Below are 8,868 nucleotides of genomic sequence, written 5' to 3'. Positions count from 1 at the left end.
AAAAACCCGACAAGCAGGTTGTAAACAGAACCTGGGTGCGGAAGTGGTGCATCCCACCACCAAAATAAGTAAAAGCCAGAGATGCATCACCCAAGCCTCAGGGTGCTTCCTCTCAGTTGTTATGGCAAAATGTAGAATATAATTTTGTCCATTGATGGTTGAAACAAAAAAGACATATGCTGACATTTCAGAAAATTTTCTTTTTTTTGCTGGAATTAGCCATACAAACAGAAAGTGTCCCAGCTAAAATAGTGTCACTCAATCACTGACTTACTGTCGAGGGGCTCCTGCAATGACACCTAGAGGTCTCGGACTGAACAGTGCCCATATGGATGTTTTTAATGCATCTAATGCGATCGCAATAATCAAGGGTGCTTTCAGAACGATAAATTAAACAACAGCGTTATCTGCTGACCATACCGAGTATAGTTTAGTTTTAGTTAACAGCGATGATAACTGAATAGGGAGACGTTGGGAAATTCTGACTAGTGCACAGATAGAACATGAAATAGTATTCAGGTTCAAGAACTATCTCTCCAAAAGCGGTGTGAGTGTAACACTATAATTGTTGCTACATTTTAGCTGTTACTACTCCCCCATTGCTTGAGAAAATCAGCATCGAAAAAGAATCGGAAAACAAAGACTATTCGATATCCACTCGCAGCGAATAAGGGGCTCGAAAGAACAATTACCCTCACTTGTGTGTGATCTAACACTACGCGTGGGGAAAATGTATTCTTGTAGCAATCGTGTAAGGGAAAGGAAGAAAGCTAGAATTATGTATTACACTGCGGTACTGCTGTCTACACGAAAAACTTCCAGAAGGAAGAAATTGTGATGAAAGCGAAACGTCTTCAATACCGACAATGTTACTGCTACTGTGTGGGGGACATGTACTACTGCAGACGAGATTGTCAAACCAATTATATGCAGGATTCTACAAATAATTAACTGTGACGCAAACTTTCTGGAGATAAACGATAATTCCAAGTACTGCATTAATTCCGGTTTAATTATCATTTCCAGTCTGATTGCGAAGTAACAGGGCTGATCGAGTAATTCGTATAGAAACATTCAACCGTGCTTTGGCGTTTATTCGTCACTCAGGTCCAGATAGTGAGTGGGCGGACCTCCCTCCTCAGGAGAGTCTGCATTTATTGTTAATGAAGCCCGTGATGATTTTTACACTTGATGCAGCATCTGTGACTAGTTCACTTCTGTTATGTAGCTCAGCTTTATCAAAAGTGGTGGCAGCGTAATATTTTCTTTGTCCTAAGGCAATTTTATTTTTAGTCAGCTGTAGAGTAAACCCCATGAGAAGCTCTGAATTCTCACGGCATAATGCACACCCACAGGTTGTGACATTACAAAGTCCAGACGTATCTGGTACCATTGTTTTAATATTTGCTGCTCGACTTGCTTGGCTACCCTCCTCGACTTCCACCCTGTCGTACTGTTTAAAATGTAAGCAAATGCGAGGACAGATGTATGTGTCTTTAAACATTTTTGTCCAACCATGTTTATTTTACGACTGGACTTTTAGAAACTTGGGTGGATTAGTTAAGAAGGGTTACGCCCGTACTTCACAACAGCACATTCTTTTGACTAGGCTACCTGAAACTGAAATTGGCAGCTATAATTTATACAGGGACTTAGTTGAACCTCTGTCTGGTTTAACTGAACAGGTTTGGCAAGTTAGGCTATGTGTAACACTAAAATTAAAATGTACTTTAATATATCGTTCTCTGTTTTACAACAGATTATCTCACACACGAGGCTAATATGACAATTTAAAATTCAAACAGTGCGTACAGGTAGGTAGCCTGCTTCTACACACCTTTGCGAGTGAGACGCGAACCCCTGTTCTCGTCTTACAGCCCACTGCAATCACCAACATCATAAAGAGTCGAGCTAAAAGCCGGTTTTTCCCCGGCCGCATTTTTGATCACTTACCCCAATCACTTCCCCTTGAAATGGCCCCGATTCACGAGGTCGAGGGTATCCCAATCCGCAAAAGTAATATTCAGTTGTCCTCAGTTGCTGCCATCGAGCAAGTGTACGAGCTTGTACCTTTCACGTTTGGTGTGACATCACAGGATCACTTTTCATTGGCCATGTCAGGGTGTAAGTTTGCACAGACCGCTCCTCAGGAATTTCTCGAGTGGATTTAAAACCAGTAACGCCGAAAACACAATGCTACCAGATATAACTCTGAATTTTAGTGCTTGAATTAAAGTTTTTCACACAGTTGCCACTGGAGTACTTCAACCAAAAAAAAAAAAAAAGATGTCGGCAATTGGTTATAAGCCAACATCTTGCCAACCAGAAATAGGCTGGATGTTTGGATTGTGACGTAATGCAGATTAGTCGATGTCCAACGTAGAAACAACGTTACCCCGACGGCCAAACTGACGTTGACCCAAAGTCAGTAATCAACGTTATGCCAATTGTAGCTGCCATCAGAGTCAGTTATACTGTTTAAGTTCATTTCATAATTTTGAGTTAAAAAATAAGAATTATTTACGTTAATAAAGGGATATATTTTTGTTAATTCATATAGATGTAATTAAAAGGTACACAGACACACACAGAAATAAATGTTTAAACGGGAATCTGCATAGTGTTTACATAGCGGAACTAATGTTCTATTGTCGCAGTAGCGTCGGGTTGTTTTGTTTTTCACACACATTTTCTCCTGGCCATGCTTGAGAGGCAGAGTATCGTTCTGTGTGGATAGTCCGGTGCAAGAGAGGACGTTTAAGTTACGTTACTTTATTGTTAATGTAAATGAAGACTGGAGTCAAGTTTCCTTTTACCTCCCTGTAGTTAATGCGGCCAATGAGGTATGTACATTTATTTATAATATATTCGGTGAAAGTGCTGTGTAACGCCAAGCTAATTTTATGTTTATGTTTGTTTATTTATTCAGTTCTTACGACATTTTCCACGGCGTGTTGATAATATGGAGGTGGAAAATAAATGCCTGTAACCAGAGGAACGCCTTGTGTCGATGATTAACTGAACGGGAGCGACACCAATGTTTGTCAAGCCGTTGTTCCAACGTCGGACCAACGTATGCTTGTGTAACGGGTGAACGTGGGTCAGCGAACGAGCGAGTTTCGAACGTGAGTTCCCACTGCCAACCCCTTACGGCCAGTGTCGCTGCCAGTTGAGCGAAAAGCAACAACGGCACGCTGGTTAACCAGGTCTCAGGGAGTGACGTAACCGCTGCCGTAAAAGCAAAACTCTCAATTGACGCCCATTGTAAGTAAAAACGCTTCGTAGCTTAATTTTCCAAACAGCGATCAACTAACAAAAAAGCAAAACTGAGAGGACAGCGCTTAACATAACGTCGGCCTAACTTCCATATTCCTTGGATTTTAGTTTTGCTTTTTTGATAGGAGGAAGTGTTTATGACATGTGAGATGTAGACAAATTTGGTGATCATTGGACACTGTTTTGGAACATTGAGCCACGTTAAGCCTTTTCCTTATAGGCGAATGGGCGTCAATGGAGAGGAAAATGCTTAATGTAAGATAACGTCCATACTCATAGGATTTCGATCTTTTGACGGGTGGAAGTGTTTATGACAAGAGATATCTGAGAGAAATTTGGTGATCATTGAGCGCTGTTTTGGTACATTAAGCCACGTCTCACGTTCAGTGTTTTAAAATTTCCACAAAAGCCTTGACGTTTGGTCGTAGCTACTTCAAGGCGGGATTTGTTGGCGAAATTAAAGTGACGAGGACACCTATGGATATCCTGGTTGTATTCTGGACAGATTTGCACAATTTTTTTTATTTTATTACAATTTATATGTGGAAAACTGTAAGCTAGGGATTCCAGTTGTTTCTGCGGATTGCAGAAACAATTATAGATAGATAGCTCCGATTTTTGTTGAATATATTTGTACAGTCAATAGCACAACAGCTCTTTTCCATTTTAGATGTGTTTTTTTTTTGTGTTTTCGCGCCATTCAAGCTGAACGCTATCGCTGCCACTCAGAAGTCTTTCTGCCGCTCAGTGGGTGTAACCCGCGGCAACTCCGCCTACTGTGACGCCACTTGTATAGCCTCCGTAGCAGGCGGATCTTTCCTCTGTGAGTGGTTAGCTCACCAATCTTTTGTCTGCTGATCTGACCACATCTGGAGGAGAATGGGTCGACTGGTGTGCTGGGGTGTAGTGATGGGAATCCCGGCTCTATTTAGTGAGCCGGATCATTTGGCTCAGCTCAGTAATGAGAGTCGGCTCTTTCGGCTCCCAAACGACTCTTCATTTAGTACCACTTCTGGCTTTTATAATTCAGCCAAATTTAGCAGTGTTTTGACCTGTGTGCACGTAGGCTATATCACTTAAATTATTCAATGTAATGATACTAAACCATATAATTTCCAGAATACCATTATTTTACATTGTGCTTGGTATAAAAACATTAATGTAAAAACATCAAACACTATTACACATGTGTATTGAACGTTGTAAATTAACGTTTCGCTACAAACACTAAACACAGTGCATCTGGTCCTCGTGCATAAATGTATGTTACAGTTCTAACATTCAGTGAGTGCTTGTGGCCGAGCAGTGTGGCGAAAACATCCTATTATTCTGTCTTGTAGGGTTCGCGACCGACACATTACTACTGGGGTGTTTAATGAATGTCTAATGAATTTATGAAGCATACAAAAACAGCCTCCGTGTGTTAATATCGTCGTAATAGTGACTACGTCTGACTGAGGTATTTAACAGTGTGCCTTAAGAGTAGTCTGCCAACAGGCGGTGTTTTTTGTAGTGGGCAGTCTATGATTTGGCTAGCAAGTAAATGGTGGGCTATGTGCTTGGAGGTTGTCTCTCTCCGAACTGTGTGCATAAGTTAATCCACAGGATAATTTCTTTGTAGTGACTTTTCTGTGATTTGGCTACTGAATGACTGTTTGATGGGGCGTGTCGGCAACAGTGTCTGTAGCCTATAGAATCACCCTTTTCAACAAGTCTAGCGTTAAAGCAATGTTTTACGCAGTTTCCCACGTTTTTAGTATCCCGGAACAGACGTTACATCCTACAGACTGATTTAATTTTCTTCCGAACTACTTATCAATTTCCAAGCTGTGCTTGTATATAATGGGAAAGACAAATTCGGGAAACGTCACGATTTTCAAAAAAATCCTGCAGTGTTAGAACACACTTTCAGATTAGTAATTTTTCATCGTTGTTAGCTAAGATTCCTACGTGCTTTCCAGATATCACTGCTCCCGTCGTTTCCATTGTTTTCTGAAATTTCTGGAGTCGCTCCTGTCTCGTCACGAAAAACTTTGGTGGAATAGTGACAGTGCCGTATGTTTCAAATGCGAACCCAAATAACACCCTTTCTATCACGGATTCGACTGCTGTTTCCAGAGGAGACCACTAGATGGCCTCATAACATCCCGAGTTCTGTGTGTCGTTTGGTTAATGTCCTCCACCTGTGTTAATTAGTTGTTGGTCTCACCTGTGTTTTCTGTTTAAGCCCTGCCCTTGTTACACAGATTTGTTCAGTCTTGCCATGCTTGTTGTGTGTGAGAACTCTTGTACCAAGCCTTGTCTTTCTGCTTGAGTCTTCAGTAAAAGAAACGTTTTCTTTGAATCAAACCTTTTTGTGTCCTGAGTCATCTCTGCACTTCAATTCATCCTGCTCCTGCTCCTAGTTGTATGATGTCATTTGAAGTATGGACTCGCTTGCACACCTCGTTCACTTATGGGTCAGGATGCAGCCAAAAGGTTTCAGGGAGTGACGTCACTGCAGAAAGTGCTCCATTACCTGATACCCTACTGGCTTTACATAGGACTCATACATTTGGCCCTACTACACAACCATACCCACTTAGATCACAAAACACAGTTTTATCTACTTTTCATAGCATTGTTTAACTGGGCTCAGATCTGGCACATGTTCATAGTGTTGATTTTATATCTGAGAAGTCTGTCTTATAAGGCCATGAGCGATGCACATGGCTTTCAATTTTGACACCTCTCATTCATGTTTATCTCACATTCAGTGCATTGAGGAGGCTTGACCAACACTTGACCAGTAGTTGGAACAAACACCAATATGATGCCATTTTTGAATTCATTCCCCCATATTGCTTGATGAGGATCATATTTCACACACGTTGGTGAGTCTGTATGTAGTGTGTACTGTGATAAAACAGCAAGAGGAGCTATTGAATGTCTACGCTCTAGCGCCACCCCCTGGACACCCACTGCCTTTTCAACAAACAGCAGAAACGTACCATCATTTAAGTGATATTTCAGGCTGTTTAACCGGTTGTCTTGTACTGTGGGTTGGTGAAGTAACTTTGGGGAAAGTGTGTATGTAGGGTGTTTGCGAGCCATTGTCGTTGTGCCACTTACCTTGTGTTATTACGTAACGTGTTGAATTTTGGCTGTGTGAGGACCTACTTTGTCTAACAGATCCTGCTTTGGATGATGCCTCTGGCAGTTAGCAGGCACCATTTCTTTGCAGTCATTAAACCTGTAAACTGCTTAGCAGATAAATTATAGAGAGTGACATGGGGTATGTACTGTCAGTTTCTCAATCTGTTCTTTAGATGAGTTCTACTACTGAAACCTGTATAAAAATCATGAAAGACCAGTCTAATGGTTTTAACATCATACTTGAGTGTTGTCATTTAAAGTTATCACTGTGATGCTAACACATACTTGCTCTACTCTACATCCAGTCTATGACCGGTACCTTATGCTATGGTTACTTCTAATCTATTTATGTAAAACTTTTTTTTTCCCAAAAAGTAAGATTCATTTATAATTATTATCAACAGTCACTCACTGAACTGACACAATTTTCCAACAATGTCTGTAGATGTACTCTGGCCATAGGATAGTCACCAGTGAGCCTCGAGATTCAATGTAATATGTACTTCCTAATTTTCTACCGCATTCCTAAATATAAGAAAGCTTTTCATTAAAAATTACAAGAAAAAGGAAAGACAAACAAATGCTAATGGCAGAATGCCAAAGTTTAAAATGCATCCCTCTCCCTCTGTCAGTTTGCCTCCTGAAAACTTTGCATAAAAGTACAAATTTGCATATTGATGTTGTTCCATGTTCTGGATTTTACTTCCTTCTAGGAGAGATGGAGAGGAGAGAAGGATAGGTCTGTGTCCCCAAAACAATGCTGGGATGTTGGCCAAGTTTTCTTCATGTAGTTTTTCCATTTTTCCCCAAATGTTTGTGGTGAGACTGCCAATTAGACTATATTTGTACTGGAGTTATCTTATCATGCACATGCTCTGCTTTTTACATTACAGGTCCCACAATGCCCCAGCAACAGTAGAACAATCTGAGATCACAGATTCTCAGTAGAGAAAGAAATGTTGAGGCTGCCAAAGAACCTAAAGAAGGGGGTGAACTTTAAAGAGAAGGAAGCAGCTATTGTGTGAGATTCACAAGATGTACCACCAGGGGGCACTTAAGTGCATTTTTTTAAGCTTGCACAAAATATGGATGCGTCTCCAACTTTTTCTCTTGAACATTGAACAGGTCTGTCTACTCTGACCACCACTGGGCAGAGAGCTGTGGTGAACAACATCCAGGGTGTTTACTAAAGCAGGAGTTGATGATATCTGTCAATTGATAATATTTTATGTTTGAAAGTGAAAAACAAAGGGAGATACATGTACACGGCATTCAAATGGTGAGTGGACTCCAATCACAGGACTCTTAGGGAAGGCTGGTGCCACAGCATCAGTATTATTTTCTTTCCATTATGATAAATCACATATGGCTGATGACCTATGGTAGAGATGATGTCCCCTCTGCTATGATGTAAAGGAGTGGGAGACCCTGGTTTAAAACATATTAAATATATACCTGTTTTGTGGCTATTAATTAGCCAAATTACCTGAGACACACTGGAGGGATTGGCCAATGACCAAAGTAGACACCCAGGCAGCTGTTGTCAGAAATGCTTTACAAAAGGCCTCTCCCCAAATGAGCTGACAGTCTCCATTGGAAGATCCTTGAGGAAATAATTGCCACCAACAGTGGGCAACTGGGACGTTTCATCCCAACATATAAGGTAGGTGGGTTTTGGCATAAATAATAAAAAGGACATATGACCCAAGGTTGTATCAGGTATTTTATATAATTAGAAACTGGATTAAGAAGTTAAGTTTTCTTTCATTTCCTACAGTATGTGGAGAAAAATATGAGGGCAGAAATTCTTGTGTATGCTGATTCATTTCATTTTTGGCCCAGCAAAACTGATTGTAAGTCTTATAAGGCTTACCAGGACTGGCAAGGATCTATTGATGTGGTTTTAATTCTCCACACAATAAGAGTGAGCACATTTAAATGTGAACATGCTTTTCATAAGACGATCACAATCTGGACCAATTTAAGCAAAAATGAACCATAAATGAGGCATTTCGTGATGTTGATGAGGACGGAAATCTTGTGTTGATATTACAAAAGTCACATTGCTGGGAGTGTAACAATGTTTATTTTCTGTTATTCTGTCATCCTTTGAAGATATTTTTTCATTTTCTGCCTTTCCCCTGTACAATCTATGGTCTTGATAAACAACTTACAATCATCTTAAAAGTCAAGTAACACATGCAATCCAGGCAGTCCTGCTCTGTGATGATTGGGGTTATGTTGATCCGTACTCATGGGTTGTAAAAAGTGTCTTAATAATTTTATCATGACACAAAATTCAGATTTATGATGAGTCAGAGACTAGAGTGAGAGGGGGGAAATAGCCATGAAAAAATAGGTGTCTTTGTTTTGTTTGTCTTATTCTTGTTTTTGTTTGTCAGCTTATGAAGGAAACTATTCTTTTTGCCCTTTGATTTTGTCTCATTCACTCTGCTG

The sequence above is a fragment of the Megalops cyprinoides genome, chromosome 13 (assembly GCF_013368585.1).
Source record: "Megalops cyprinoides isolate fMegCyp1 chromosome 13, fMegCyp1.pri, whole genome shotgun sequence".
NCBI classification, from domain to species: Eukaryota; Metazoa; Chordata; class Actinopteri; order Elopiformes; family Megalopidae; genus Megalops; species Megalops cyprinoides.
This window is presented reverse-complemented; position numbering follows the sequence as displayed.